At 34.5% G+C, this 13,411-nt stretch overlaps 3 pseudogenes; all 3 read left to right on the top strand.

The window, feature by feature from the left end:
- Positions 1-488: 488 nt before the first annotated feature.
- LOC120146715 lies at positions 489-2,946 on the top strand (annotated as a pseudogene).
- A 717-nt stretch (positions 2,947-3,663) lies between these two features.
- On the top strand, positions 3,664-5,703 carry LOC120146716 (annotated as a pseudogene).
- Positions 5,704-7,609: 1,906 nt separating this feature from the next.
- Positions 7,610-10,645, top strand: LOC120146718 (annotated as a pseudogene).
- Positions 10,646-13,411: the final 2,766 nt, after the last annotated feature.

Here is a 13,411-nt window from a genome sequence, read left to right as displayed (position 1 = left end):
CCATGAAGATGATCTGGTTAAGAGCAAACCCCAAAGACATGATCCACGAAAACCGCATACATGAACCCTCCCCGTCAAACATTTGCAAATCACTAAGCCGCCACTTTCTGGGTAAAACTATAGTATTTTTCTTTCCCATGAAACTTGCATGTCTACTATGATTCAGTTTAATTTTTTGATTCCCATAAATAGAAACTAGATGGATCGTTTAGTCTAAGAAATTTAAGTTGGAATTTACATTTAGTCTAAGACGTATCAAACTTTAAGGTTTAAGAAAGAGGGTGAAAGTTGTTTAAGGAGTCTCGTGTTATTTTGCAGAAGTGATAAGGGTATTACAGTCAAATCTTGGAGAAAATATCGGAAAACCCTCTAATGGCTGATGGCGAGTTGTCGAATGTTGGCCCTTGGATTGTCTTTAATCCGACGGCCAGGAAAGAAACCCTAGCTGAAAATGAGCTCAGAGCTTGGCTACTTAAGCTTAAGGAGGCAGCTCTACAACTCTTTTGCTTGATCTTAACGCTCTCTTCTGCTGCTACGAGGGGGCTTTAGGTGAAGCGAATCTCAAAGATTCCATTATTTAGTTTACAGGTATCACTCCTTTTGTTAATTATCACTTTATTCTTATTATGTTGCTTTGTTTTGGAAGAAAAATATCATCTTAATGGTTACTAGATGATGATTCAGTTCATTTCTTTATCTTATTTGAGTATTTTTTTTAATTAAGTTATTTTACTTTACTCTGTCTGATTTGTACAAAATGATTCTGATTTGATCCGTTTTGCTCACATGATTCTCTTCTTTTGTGTAGTAGTGGATCTGATTTTCTTTTTCTTTTGTTTCATTCCACATGTTCGTAGATTTTTTGGATCTATCTTTTTCTAGAATTCAGTGATTTTAAAATTTCAAAATATGTTTTCTGAGAAAACAGCTCATGTGACCATCGATCTATGGAAGCAAATACAGCCTAGGGGGAATTTGTTATCAAAGACGACCTAAATGGTCAACGATCATCCTCTCTTAGGCTTATATGTTTTGAATCTCAAAGGAAATGTTAAGATCTGTAATTAAGTGAAAAGAACTTCACTTTTGTTGATGACCTGGGTACGAATCCCGTTGGATGTTGAATCTATTTAGCTATGCATTTTGTTATCTGAAGTTCTATTATTCCTAGTGAAAATCTTTACTATAATTGTATGGCAGCTTTGTTTTTCTTATTTTGTATTTTTTTTATCTAATTCGTATTGTTGTTAGTGTAGTTGAAATATATTCAAGTTTTGATATGTTATATGAATATGTTGTTGATTTTTCATTCTCTCTGCAGTTTCAAAATGGGTAAAGAAAAGATTCACATCAACATTGTGGTCATTGGCCATGTCGACTCTGGGAAGTCCACCACCACTGGTCACTTGATCTACAAACTAGGTGGTATTGACAAGCGTGTGATTGAGAGGTTCGAGAAGGAGGCTGCTGAAATGAACAAAAGGTCATTCAAGTATGCCTGGGTGCTTGACAAGCTTAAGGCCGAGCGTGAACGTGGTATTACCATTGATATTGCCTTGTGGAAGTTTGAGACCACAAAATACTACTGCACTGTAATTGATGCCCCTGGACACCGTGACTTTATCAAGAACATGATTACTGGTACCTCACAGGCAGACTGCGCCGTTCTCATTATTGACTCAACCACTGGTGGTTTTGAAGCCGGTATCTCCAAGGATGGTCAGACCCGTGAGCATGCTTTGCTTGCATTTACGCTTGGTGTCAAGCAGTGATTTGCTGCAACAAGGTGAGCTTCTCAACTTGTCTGTTATTTTATTATTATATCGTATTCTATTGTCAATGGATGCAACTTTTGGGGACTGAACTGAACTGAACTGATTTTTTTTTAATTATTGTTTGGTTTAGATGGATGCCACTACTCCGAAGTACTCCAAGGCAAGGTACGATGAAATTGTTAAGGAAGTCTCTTCTTATCTTAAGAAGGTTGGCTACAATCCTGAGAAGATCCCATTTGTTCCTATCTCTGGTTTTGAGGGTGACAACATGATTGAGAGGTCTACCAATCTTGACTGGTACAAGGGTCCCACCCTCCTCGAGGCTCTTGACCAGATCAATGAGCCCAAGAGGCCCTCAGACAAGCCACTTCGTCTCCCACTTCAGGATGTCTACAAGATTGGTGGTATTGGAACTGTTCCTGTTGGTCGTGTTGAGACTGGTGTCCTTAAGCCTGGTATGGTTGTGACTTTTGGTCCCACTGGTCTGACCACTGAAGTTAAGTCTGTTGAGATGCACCATGAATCCCTCCCGGAGGCTCTCCCTGGTGACAATGTTGGGTTCAATGTCAAGAACGTTGCAGTCAAGGATCTCAAGCGTGGTTATGTTGCGTCAAACTCAAAGGACGATCCTGCCAAGGAAGCTGCCAACTTCACCTCTCAGGTCATCATCATGAACCATCCTGGTCAGATTGGAAACGGATATGCTCCCGTCCTTGATTGCCATACCTCCCACATTGCCGTCAAATTTGCTGAACTGTTGACCAAGATTGACAGACGATCTGGCAAGGAGCTTGAGAAGGAGCCCAAGTTCTTGAAGAATGGAGACGCCGGAATGGTGAAGATGGTTCCGACCAAGCCCATGGTTGTGGAAACCTTCTCCGAGTACCCACCATTGGGACGTTTTGCAGTCAGGGACATGCGTCAGACTGTGGCTGTTGGTGTCATCAAGAGTGTCGAGAAGAAGGACCCAACCGGTGCCAAGGTCACCAAGTCTGCTGCCAAGAAGAAATGAGCTGTTGGATTTGAGAGATGGTGTTACCATTTTTGTCGTAGTTTTTATTTAAGCATTTACTATTTATGTGGAAGTTTAGCTTTTTGGACAACTTTTAATATGCTTTAAGGTTATCTTGTTATGGTTCAAACTTTCGTTAACTGTCGTGGTTTGCTTGCATATTGTCTTGCTTATCAGATGTGCTTTTAAACAGTTATAGTGTGATAATTATATTTTTATTCATCTTTTTTATTTTTTTGGCAATATTACAGTAAATTATTGGAAGACAACTGAATCTTCCTTTTGTGTCCAAACTGAAGCTTCCTGGTATCATATATATGCTCTAGAAGATCAATTTTCCACTCAGTTGTGTTTGGATGATTGCTTTGTGAGGTTCCTAACCAGGGTTTACATATTACGAAAATGATTGCAAGGTTTTGAAAAAGGTATTAAATTGTAAGATTGATTTTATTTGTTTAAGATTTTGATCATGTATTTTAAAATCTATAAGAAACATTAATCTGTTTCAAATTGTGTTATTGAACTTTAGAAAATGTGTCTACATCTTCATCGTCTTTTTGGCTTTTTAAATTTAGTTTTTTTTTCAATTAAAAGATGTATTTGTAAAAAATGTAAATTTCAATCATTCAAAATCACCGATTTTTTCAAAATAAAGTCATAATCGTTTTTTAAAATAATATTTAATTGTTTTAACCTAAAATGGTAATGACAGAATGAATTGTTTTTGCAATAAAATTTAGTTGATGGGTTCCATCCCAACAACTATTTGGTGTGAGACAGCAACTCAACCCCCTCGTCTCTGTATCTTTTCCTCCCCATGATTTCCTTTTACCTCAAGGGAGGGACAACCACCATTTGTCTTTTAAATTCCCCTCCCTCTGTTTTCAGACCTCAAATATTCCATTTTTACTCATAGGATGGGTTCTGCTGAGAGATCAAAGAAGAAAGTTCAGCTATGGAAGAAAGCCATTGTTCATTTCTCCATATGTTTCGTTATGGGCTTCTTCACAGGCTTTGCTCCAACCGTAAGGATTCTGTTTTTTTCTACCCATGTTGTTGCAACCCATAATAAATCACAGGCTTCGTCTCATCCTGTGAACCAATCAGTGGTACATAGCAGTAACGTTAACCGGAGTTTGAGAGACGAAACTCCGGTTCCGGTTCCAGTTCCGGAAATGTCTAATGAGCTAGAGAGTTCGAAACAAGTGGACCATGAAGTCAAGCTACTATCCAGGAGACTGTTAATTGTTGTTACACCAACCAGCACCAGAGACGAGTTTCAAGGTGTGTTCTTGAGGAGGCTAGCGAATACTATACGCCTGGTTCCTCAACCGTTGTTGTGGATCGTCGTGGAAGGCCAATCGGAGTCGAACGAGGTATCGGAAATACTTAGGAAAACAGGCATTATGTTTAGGCATTTGGTGTCCAAGGAGAATTTCACAGACCACGAAGCAGAGCTAAACCATCAACAGAATGTTGCATTGAAGCACATTGAGCACCACAAGCTGAGTGGGATAGTTCATTTCGCTGGACACTCCAATGTTTACGATCTCGATTTCTTCGAAGAACTCAGACGGATCGGGTATGTTTCCTCACCTAATTCTTTCCTCGTACAATATTTCTTATGAAAACAAGTTTCACACTACCTGCAGGGCATATATAAGATTCTCTCTACATACAAATTTGGCAATGTGCAGGTTGTTTGGAACTTGGCCAATGGCGTTACTATCAAAGAAGAAAAAAGTTGTGATCGAAGGACCTTTTTGTGATTCATCACACGTTATAGGATGCATCTAAGGAAGATGAATAACCAGACAGATGCAGAAACCAAAGCGGAGACGAAACCTCCCATCGATATATCGAGCTTTGCATTCAACAGTTCAATCCTTTGGGACCCTGAGAGATGGGGTCGTCCCACGTCGGGCCAAGGCACTTCCCAGGCAAGCAAATATTTCTCCGAATAAGACTTTACAACCTTAAAACAAATACCTTTTGTTATATACATCATAGTTAATCGCATTACATGTTTGTTATATACATCAGAGTTCATCGCATTACATGTTTGTTATATACATCAGAGTTAATAACATTATATGTCCTCAAAGCATGACCCTAATTTTAAAATAGTCTCTAAATTTTTAAATATTTTAACTTTAGCCCTAAATTATGACTATCATTCTAAATTTATCCTCAAACTTTTGAACATTTCAATTTCATCCCTAAACTATGACATTCATTCTAAATTGGTCCCCAAATTTTTTGAAAATTCCAATTTTATCCCCAAACATTTTTAACATTCCAGTTTCATCCCAAATTATATGTATATTCTAATCACATCCCTTGTTAATAAAATCTTTAGACCAAGTTATATCTTTATATGTTTGAAAAAAATAAAACTTAGGTTAAACTATGGTTGAAATTAATTACATATTTGAGGATGAAATTGGAATATTCAAATTTTTTAAAGATCAATTTAAAATGAGGATTATAATTTGGGGACATATGATCCAATCACTCTATACATTATAAAACCCTATTTAGGCTACTTTCTAATAGTTTGGTGATAAGTTCCATAAAGTAAATGGTTCAGTAGAGATTAGACAAACTGCCATTTATAAAGACAATGAGTGGGAACTTTTGACAGATATTAGGTAAAGGGTTAATCTATAAGATGTTCCATCAAACTTAAACAATGTTTTTAATGTTTTCTGAGTTCAGGATTCACTCAAATTTGTGAAACAAATTGTGCAAGAAGATGAGACCAAGTTAAAGGGAATCCAGTGCTCCAAAATCATGCTTTGGCGTCTGCACTTACCCATTGGAGTTGTGCCAACAGATACTGCCAAAACATCCTCATTGTCTGACGTATTTAATCAAAGATTGAAATGAAATTAATATTCCCATTATTGAATTACTTGGATTTAATCCAATTGATTTTTGTAATCATCTTAATCAGAATTGGGACTACTTTCAATTAGAGGACAGGTCCACCAACTTGTTACAAGTGGTTAAACCATAATGTATATGTAAAAATATGATTTTGACCATTTGATTCATTTAGTATCGATACTTATAAAGATGACACCGAATATGGTGGAAAAACTCGATTATAATTAAAAAAAAAATTAAGTTAATTGAATTTAATTCTTTGATTTTTTAATTGAATTATTAAAATTATTTAATTTTCAAGTTTAAATCAAGTTGAATTTTATAATTTGTATAAAGTAAAAAAAATAGAAAATAGAAAATTAGTGTAAATACCCTTATGTCCATGTAAATTTTGAAAATGTGCAGATTTATCCTCTCAACAACAAATTAAAAAAAATCTTCAAAATTTCAAAAAAGTACAAAAATATAAACTTATAAAAAATTATTTTTTGTAAAAAATGATAGATTCAAGGCTTTAAAAAATAAATTATCAAATTAAATTTATCATACTATAATATCTTATTTTGATATTCTTTTGTTTTAAAAGAGTTTTTGACTATATTTAGCCTTTATTTTTTCTAGTATGAAATTCAATCACACTATCAACAAGATTTTAATTTAATCTTATTCTTTTTAATATAACTTCTTTTAAAATTTATTTGAAATTGAACGAGAATTTCAAAATAGAATACATCAAATCGAGTAGTTCAATTTTTTTTCATTCAATTCGATCAAATTCTCACTCCTAATTTTTATTTTTCGAAATAAAGAGAATTATTTTAATGTAAAATAAATTTTAAGATTTAAAATATGATTCCTATTAAAGCATCTCAACAAATGACCATTTTTAATAAAAAAAGTCTTCCTATTTGGAACTTGAAAATAAATGGTCAATCCAATCCAATATAATATAATGGTTTAGGTTTTTTATTGTTGAAAATATATAATACTAATGTTGCAGGGTTGTTACTAACAAACATGGTCCTGAGCTTCTAACCCTAACAAATACTAAAATTAAAGTACAATAATGCTTTGGTTGAAATAAATTAATGCATAAACATTACTAGATTAGACTTTATTATTATTTTTATATATTTATTTTGGTTTTAAAAAGAAGCAAGGGAGAAATTATGAATGAGTTGATGTGGTCTTTCATTGGGCAATGATTAGGTTAGTAATAACCACCATTTGATTGATTAGGTATATATATATATATATATATATTGGGTTTCAACAACTTGATTTTAATGAAAACAAGCAAATGAAACTCAATGAATCACATATAATTTAAGCAATCCTTAAATAATAAGCTAATGGAGATTCCATTGTTATTACAACTTAAGCTCGAGTATAAAAATTAATTATATAATTTTTTTTTCAATAGTCTATGTGATTATATGATACTGTATGTGCAGAATCTTTCTTAATCATTAGCAATGTATATACACTCTATAGATATAGCAGCTTGAACCTAAGACCTTAAGGGAAAATAATATTCTCTTTAACCAATGAGGATGCTAAATGAGTTCATAAAAGTTTATTGTTTGATCTGATCTGATGACAAGTAACAATTAATTCATTGATTTAAGTTAAGAGTATGAATAACGAAATTAATAATAGTGTATTTAGGGATGGATTAAAGAAGGGTAAGTGGGATAATGGTCTTCTGAAAATTTTGAATTCTCGTAAATTATAGAAATTTTATTTTTATTTTTTGTTGATAATTTATTTTCCTCACCTAAAATTTAATAAGTTGGTCTCTCCTAAAAAATTATTAGTTCGATCCATAACATAAAAATCTGTGCTCATTCCTGTATATACAAGTGTGTAGGTATTTGAATTTATTTTATTTTTCAATGTATAATTATTAAATTATAATGATCCTGAAGACGCTGGCAATCTGTTGAATTAAGTGGTCGCATTTTGGCCCCAAGAAGTGGGACACAGTAGCAAAATACACCAGCTGTTTCTTGTTCATCGTCTCAATCTACTTGTCAAAAATCTGTTTATATTCTACTTTCTTCTCTTATATCAAAAGGAGGTAGCTATTGAGTGAAAACCTTTCAAGTTTCTGTTTTAATATCTTCCCTGTTTGTATTGTGAACATACAGGACCCTTCAAGTTCTTCGAGATCTGGGAATTGCAATCTCAGGTACTTCTCTTCTCTCTCATTGTTTCATGGAAACCAATATAAAGATGCATTCTTTAGCTTCTTTCTGAATGGAAATTTTGTTTCTTGTTATTGCTGATTCTCTTTCAGAATCTGGGTAGTGTCCAATTTGGTAGAAACAGGCCATTTTATATCTACATTGAGAACCTTTTAAGTTTTGGCCTATTGTGCTTTGCTTGATTGAGAAGAAAGTCCAGGAAAGAAGGAAACTTTGGAAACTTGCTTAGTTATTTTTGAATTGAAAATGTTCAACAGTAGACAACTTGTTTACATTCTTCTATGCTAACAGACATACATGATAGATCATTGGATTTCTGTTTTTTTTTTTAAAAAAAACTTTATTCTCTTCCATATTCCAGTCAGGTTCTGCTTTGTTTAAAATATTTTTCCTAATTTGCACATAATAATTAATTTTTCTCCCATGATTTTGCCTGTATGTCTTTATGGTTTTCTGTTATTACCATGTATTTGAATATTGGTTGGAGAATGTTAATTTCCAAAACCATTACCATTTTTTCTTTTGTTTTGTCTCTTAAAGGATTATCTTGAGGAAAGATAAGATGGGGAACAAAGGAAAATGGTTGTCTTCCCTAAAGAAGGCCTTCAGCCCAAAGTCTAAGGAGAGGAAAAAACCAGGTTTAGAGAAGTGCCATTCAGCTGAATTTGCCTGTAGCTTCAATGGTTTTTCAATATTCTTTATTGCTATTTTTTTCAGATATCCAAATAACAGTTTTTGGAAAAGCAGGTGCATTTTGATTCCAACGGTTCTAATGCAGCCACTTTAGAAACTGTCACGTTGTCCCCTCCTCAGCCGGAAGAAGTTGGTTCGATCAAAGCAGATGACGAACAAGGCAAGCAGCATGCTTACCCTGTGGCAGTTGCCACTCCTGCCGCTTCATCTCTAGCTTCTGTTGAGGTTGTTCAACGTCAATTTGCTGGAAATTCTAAGGAGGAAGTGGCAGCAATAAAAATTCAAACTGCTTTCCGAGTTTACCTGGCATGTGCTGCAATTCTAAATTCTTATTTTCTGATCAAATAGAGTTTGCTTAATAATTTCTGAAAACTTTGCTTATATGATTCATTCTTTTCAGGCTAAAAGGGTATTGCATGCTTTAAAAGGACTGATCAGGCTGAAATCATTGATGGAAGGGCCTATGTTCAAAAGGCAAGCAGCGAGTACCCTCCGGTGCATGCACGCACTTTCCCGCGTGCAGTGTCAGGTTCGAATTAGGAGAATCAGGATGACCGAAGAAAATCAGGTTCTTCAGAGGCAACTCTTGCAGAAACATGAAAAAGAGATTGTGAACTTGCAGGTGAATCCCCTCTCTCTCTCTGATATACAGGATCCTATAGTTAGAGTTATCTTCATAACACACATATAAGATACTTGATTTAGGTATTATATAACAGCACAGCATACAGCAAATGTTTTACTGCTTTCTGTCACTGCAGTCAAGCTCAGTTCCTAAATGATTATATATTTCATTCGACCTCTTATTTTCTCATTGGAAAAGTGACCATAGCACTTTCCATTGGTGGAGAACTATTCGATTGTGTTGATTTACCACAATGGCTTAGTCCTAATGACCAATGACAGTAGATTTTGAAATGTTTAAACAGATGGGGGAAGACTGGGATGACAGCCTGCAGTCGAAGGAACAAATCGAGGCGAGCTTAGTTAGCAAGCACAAGGCAGCTATGAGAAGAGAGAGGGCCATGGCATATTCATTTACACATCAGGTGACCTCTTCCTCGAATTTTATATATGTGGTCGGAATGACTAAGAGCATCGCATGTTCAAGTACTTGTATGTGCAAGTGAGAGAGCTAACAACACTATCAAGTGACATGATTGAATGAACCGTAATAACAACTTAAAAGTTCTCCATAGGTTGGTGATGAGGGAGGAAGTAGCATTATGTTGTCTGACACTTGCACTTCTTTTGCAGCAAACCTGGAAGGATGCTTCAAGATCTATGAATCCATTATTCATGGATCCAAATAATCCCTCGTGGGGCTGGAGTTGGTTGGGACGATGGATTGCAGCACGACCATGGGAGGGTCATGTCACAATAGAGAAGGGACAGAACAATGACCAGCCATCCGTAAAGAGTGCACATGCCAACTTTGGAAGAGAAATCAGCAAAGGTTATGCTCGTTTCCAACTCAACTTCGATAAGCAATCCCCAAAGGCCGGCCAGAAGGCAAACCAAACTTCCACTCCTGCCCGAAAGCTGAAGTCACCTAGCCCTAGGAACAGTGTGGTTGGTCCAGACGATGACACAAGAAGCATAGCCAGTTTGCAGTCAGAAAGAAACTGCAGACACAGCATTGCAGGCTCCTTAGTGCATGAGAATGAGAGCCTTGGAAGCTCTCCATCGCTTCCAAGTTACATGATACCAACCGAGTCCGCAAGAGCTAAGACAAGGTTGCAAAGTCCCTTGGGACTAGAAGCCAATGGAACACCTGAGAAGGGACCTATTGCGTCCTCCAAGAAACGCCTTTCGTATCCACTTTCACCAGCCAGGCTAAGGCAGCAGCGCTTATGTCCTCCAAAAGTACACAGCAGCATTACTAATATAGAAATCGCTGTCATGAATGGACAGGGCAATTAGTCTAATAAAAAAAAAAGACAAGAAAGAAAGCAAGCATTCATGAGATTGGAGAAGTCCAAACAAGAAGAAAAAAGACATGGAAGCAAAGAGGAACTATAGTCATTTGATTTCTAAGGTTTTTATTTCATTAATGCCTGAGTGGTTGTTATTGGTAGCTGAAAAAAGTCTTTTAAATTCAAATTTAAAAAGTTGATATTTGTGATTTTGGGTAGAATCAAGAAGCTAATGATTGCTCTTCTATATAGAATACCACACTACATCTATCCCTGACTGCCAAAAAATCTATGGATCGTGATATATAGCATACCACCGTGGTTTCAAATAGCGGCTTAATAGTGGTATCGTAGCCGTTATATTACGGTCATGGTGGTGTCCGAAATTACAATCGCGGAAAATAACAGTGTGAAGCGAGATCACACCAATAGAGGCGGATCGCGTCCGTAATTTAACGGATTGCGGCTAATCGCGGCAATATCGGACTGTTATTCCACTATTATTCCGTTATTTTTTTTTTTAAAAAAACTGGTTTTTTATTAAAAAAATTAGTTCATTCGAAAAAATTCACGATCGCGATATTCGCAATAGCATACATTATATCCGCAACTGTGATAAACGTGATGCGACCGAAAACGTGACCGCAAACGCTATTTAAATCCCTGCATACCACACTATAAAGTAAATACTAGTCCCATTCAGAGATACCAAAACATACTTCTTTAGAAGATTCAAAAGCAGGCTAAATTGAGGTGATAAATTTGCAAGGACTGCCAACTTACATGGTGATACTTCTATATAGGAGTGAATGTTCGATCCGTCGTGTCGGGTTAGAAAAATTTTGAGTTGACGATTCCTATTTTATAACTCAAATTTAATTTAAATTTTTTTCCAATCAAGTCGAGTTGTTAGAATTTCTGTTTAAATTTAATTATAAATATTTATAATATTATGATTTTATTTGATTCTAATTTGTTCGAGTTTTGTTGTGTGACTGCATTTGCGGATGCTAACTAGGCAAGTAATGTGGACGATCGGCGTTCTGCCTCCGAGTACTGTGTGTTCTTGGGTTGTAACCTGGTGTCTTGGAGCTCTCTGAACGACAAAAATCTGTGGCGCGATCGACGATAGAAGCCAAGTATCAGAGTGTAGTTGATGATGTGTTCGAAGTGGTGTGGGTCAAGTCTTTGCTTTCTGATATGGGTGAAGCTTGTATGGAGCACAATACGAGTGTCAACGCCGTTTTCATGCTCGCTCCAAGTATGTGAAGCTTGACATGCATTTCGTATAGGAAAAGGTGCAAATAAAGTCCTTCATGTGAATTATGTTCTTGTAGCACACTAAACTGCGGACGGGTCGACAAAGATGTTAACCAAATCTTATCACGCCTTGTTTCGTCAGAAGATAAGTTGCTGATGCAGAAGAAGTAGAGATGACGAAGGGTAGAGAGAATATTGAAGTATGGGTTGTTTGATAGGAAACTCTATAATATATAACAATTTTAATCCTCAAAACATATACACTATATTCAATCGATCATAATTCGAAAAAATTTAATAAATCTATAATATTTTTTTTTATCAAATTAATTTTATTTTTAATTTAAAACAATTTATTAATAGTTAATTATTTGTTAATGATTTATTAACATTTAAAAAACAAGTTGAAAAAATAAAACCACAAATATAGTTTTTTTTCTAAAATAAAATAAATAAAAATGAGAAAGAAAGGTTATTGTATTTTTTTTTAAGAAATAAACATAAAAGGAGAACAGATGGAAACTCCAGTAAGGAACAGAGTGGGTGGGTAAATTTTCAGTCTCAGTAGTATTTTTAGTCTTTTATCAATTTAGATTAAGGTAAAATCATGATTTTGTCTCTTCTAATTTTTTAGATTAAATATTTATAAATTTATATTATTTTGAAATTAGATATATTACCTCTATTAATATTTGATCGTAATTCCGTCTCTGCAATTAGTCAAACACATTGGAGACAAGAAATGTAAAATTTGAAAAGAAAAAGTTTGATATTGCCACACTTAAACAAAGAGAAAATGACGGAGCTTCCGAAATAACTGCAGTAAGTAGTATAATTTCTTTATTATTTAAGTCATATGGTTCATACAATTAACAATTAAATTTAAATACGATCGATCAAAACAAAAAATAAACGTAATGTTAAATGTAACTTTAAAAAGAAAAAATAATTAGATGATCGTAATAGAATTACGAAAATAAATAAATGACCAAATAATTAATTTACCCTAAAATTTATGATGGTAAATAATGATCCATATATCGCATAAAACCAAGTAGATAGAGAAAAGAAACAAGTTGAGTAGAGAGCAGTGGACAGCATACCTTTCTTACCAGCATAGAACCGAACCAGTTAGCGAACCGGTCATGCTATCAGTTTATTGGTTTAACCGATTGAACCGGTTCGGCCGATCGGAACAACGACGGTTAAAATTAAATAAAAATATCAAAAATATTTAATAAAAATAATTTTTTATATCACAAGTCATATTCAAAACAAGTCATAACATATATAAGTTAAAAACCATAAAATCAAGTGAAACAAAATGATTCAAATTAATTACAACATAATATTTAAGGTAAAACATATTAAATAATAAATATAATTATATAACTATAATTAAAAAATAAATAAATTTGGAGTTAAAAAATCATAACAAAATGATATTGTTTGGTTTAATTTTTTTTAAAAATAATCTCACATGGCTAAGAAACATAGAAGAGCATAACAAAAATCTAAAGAGTAAAAATATGATAACAAAACAATCTCACATTGCTAAGAAACATAGAAGCGCATCACAACTAACTTCTATAAATAATAGAGGTAATTTGTCATTCAAAATCATGGAGCCTTTTGGTGAGCATTGAGTGAACTATTCTT

This window comes from Hibiscus syriacus, unplaced genomic scaffold, assembly GCF_006381635.1.
Source record: "Hibiscus syriacus cultivar Baekdansim isolate YM2019G1 unplaced genomic scaffold, ASM638163v2 tig00110931_pilon, whole genome shotgun sequence".
Lineage (NCBI taxonomy): Eukaryota > Viridiplantae > Streptophyta > Magnoliopsida > Malvales > Malvaceae > Hibiscus > Hibiscus syriacus.
The sequence above is the reverse complement of the archived record's forward strand: the minus strand, read 5'-3'. Positions and strand labels throughout refer to the sequence as shown.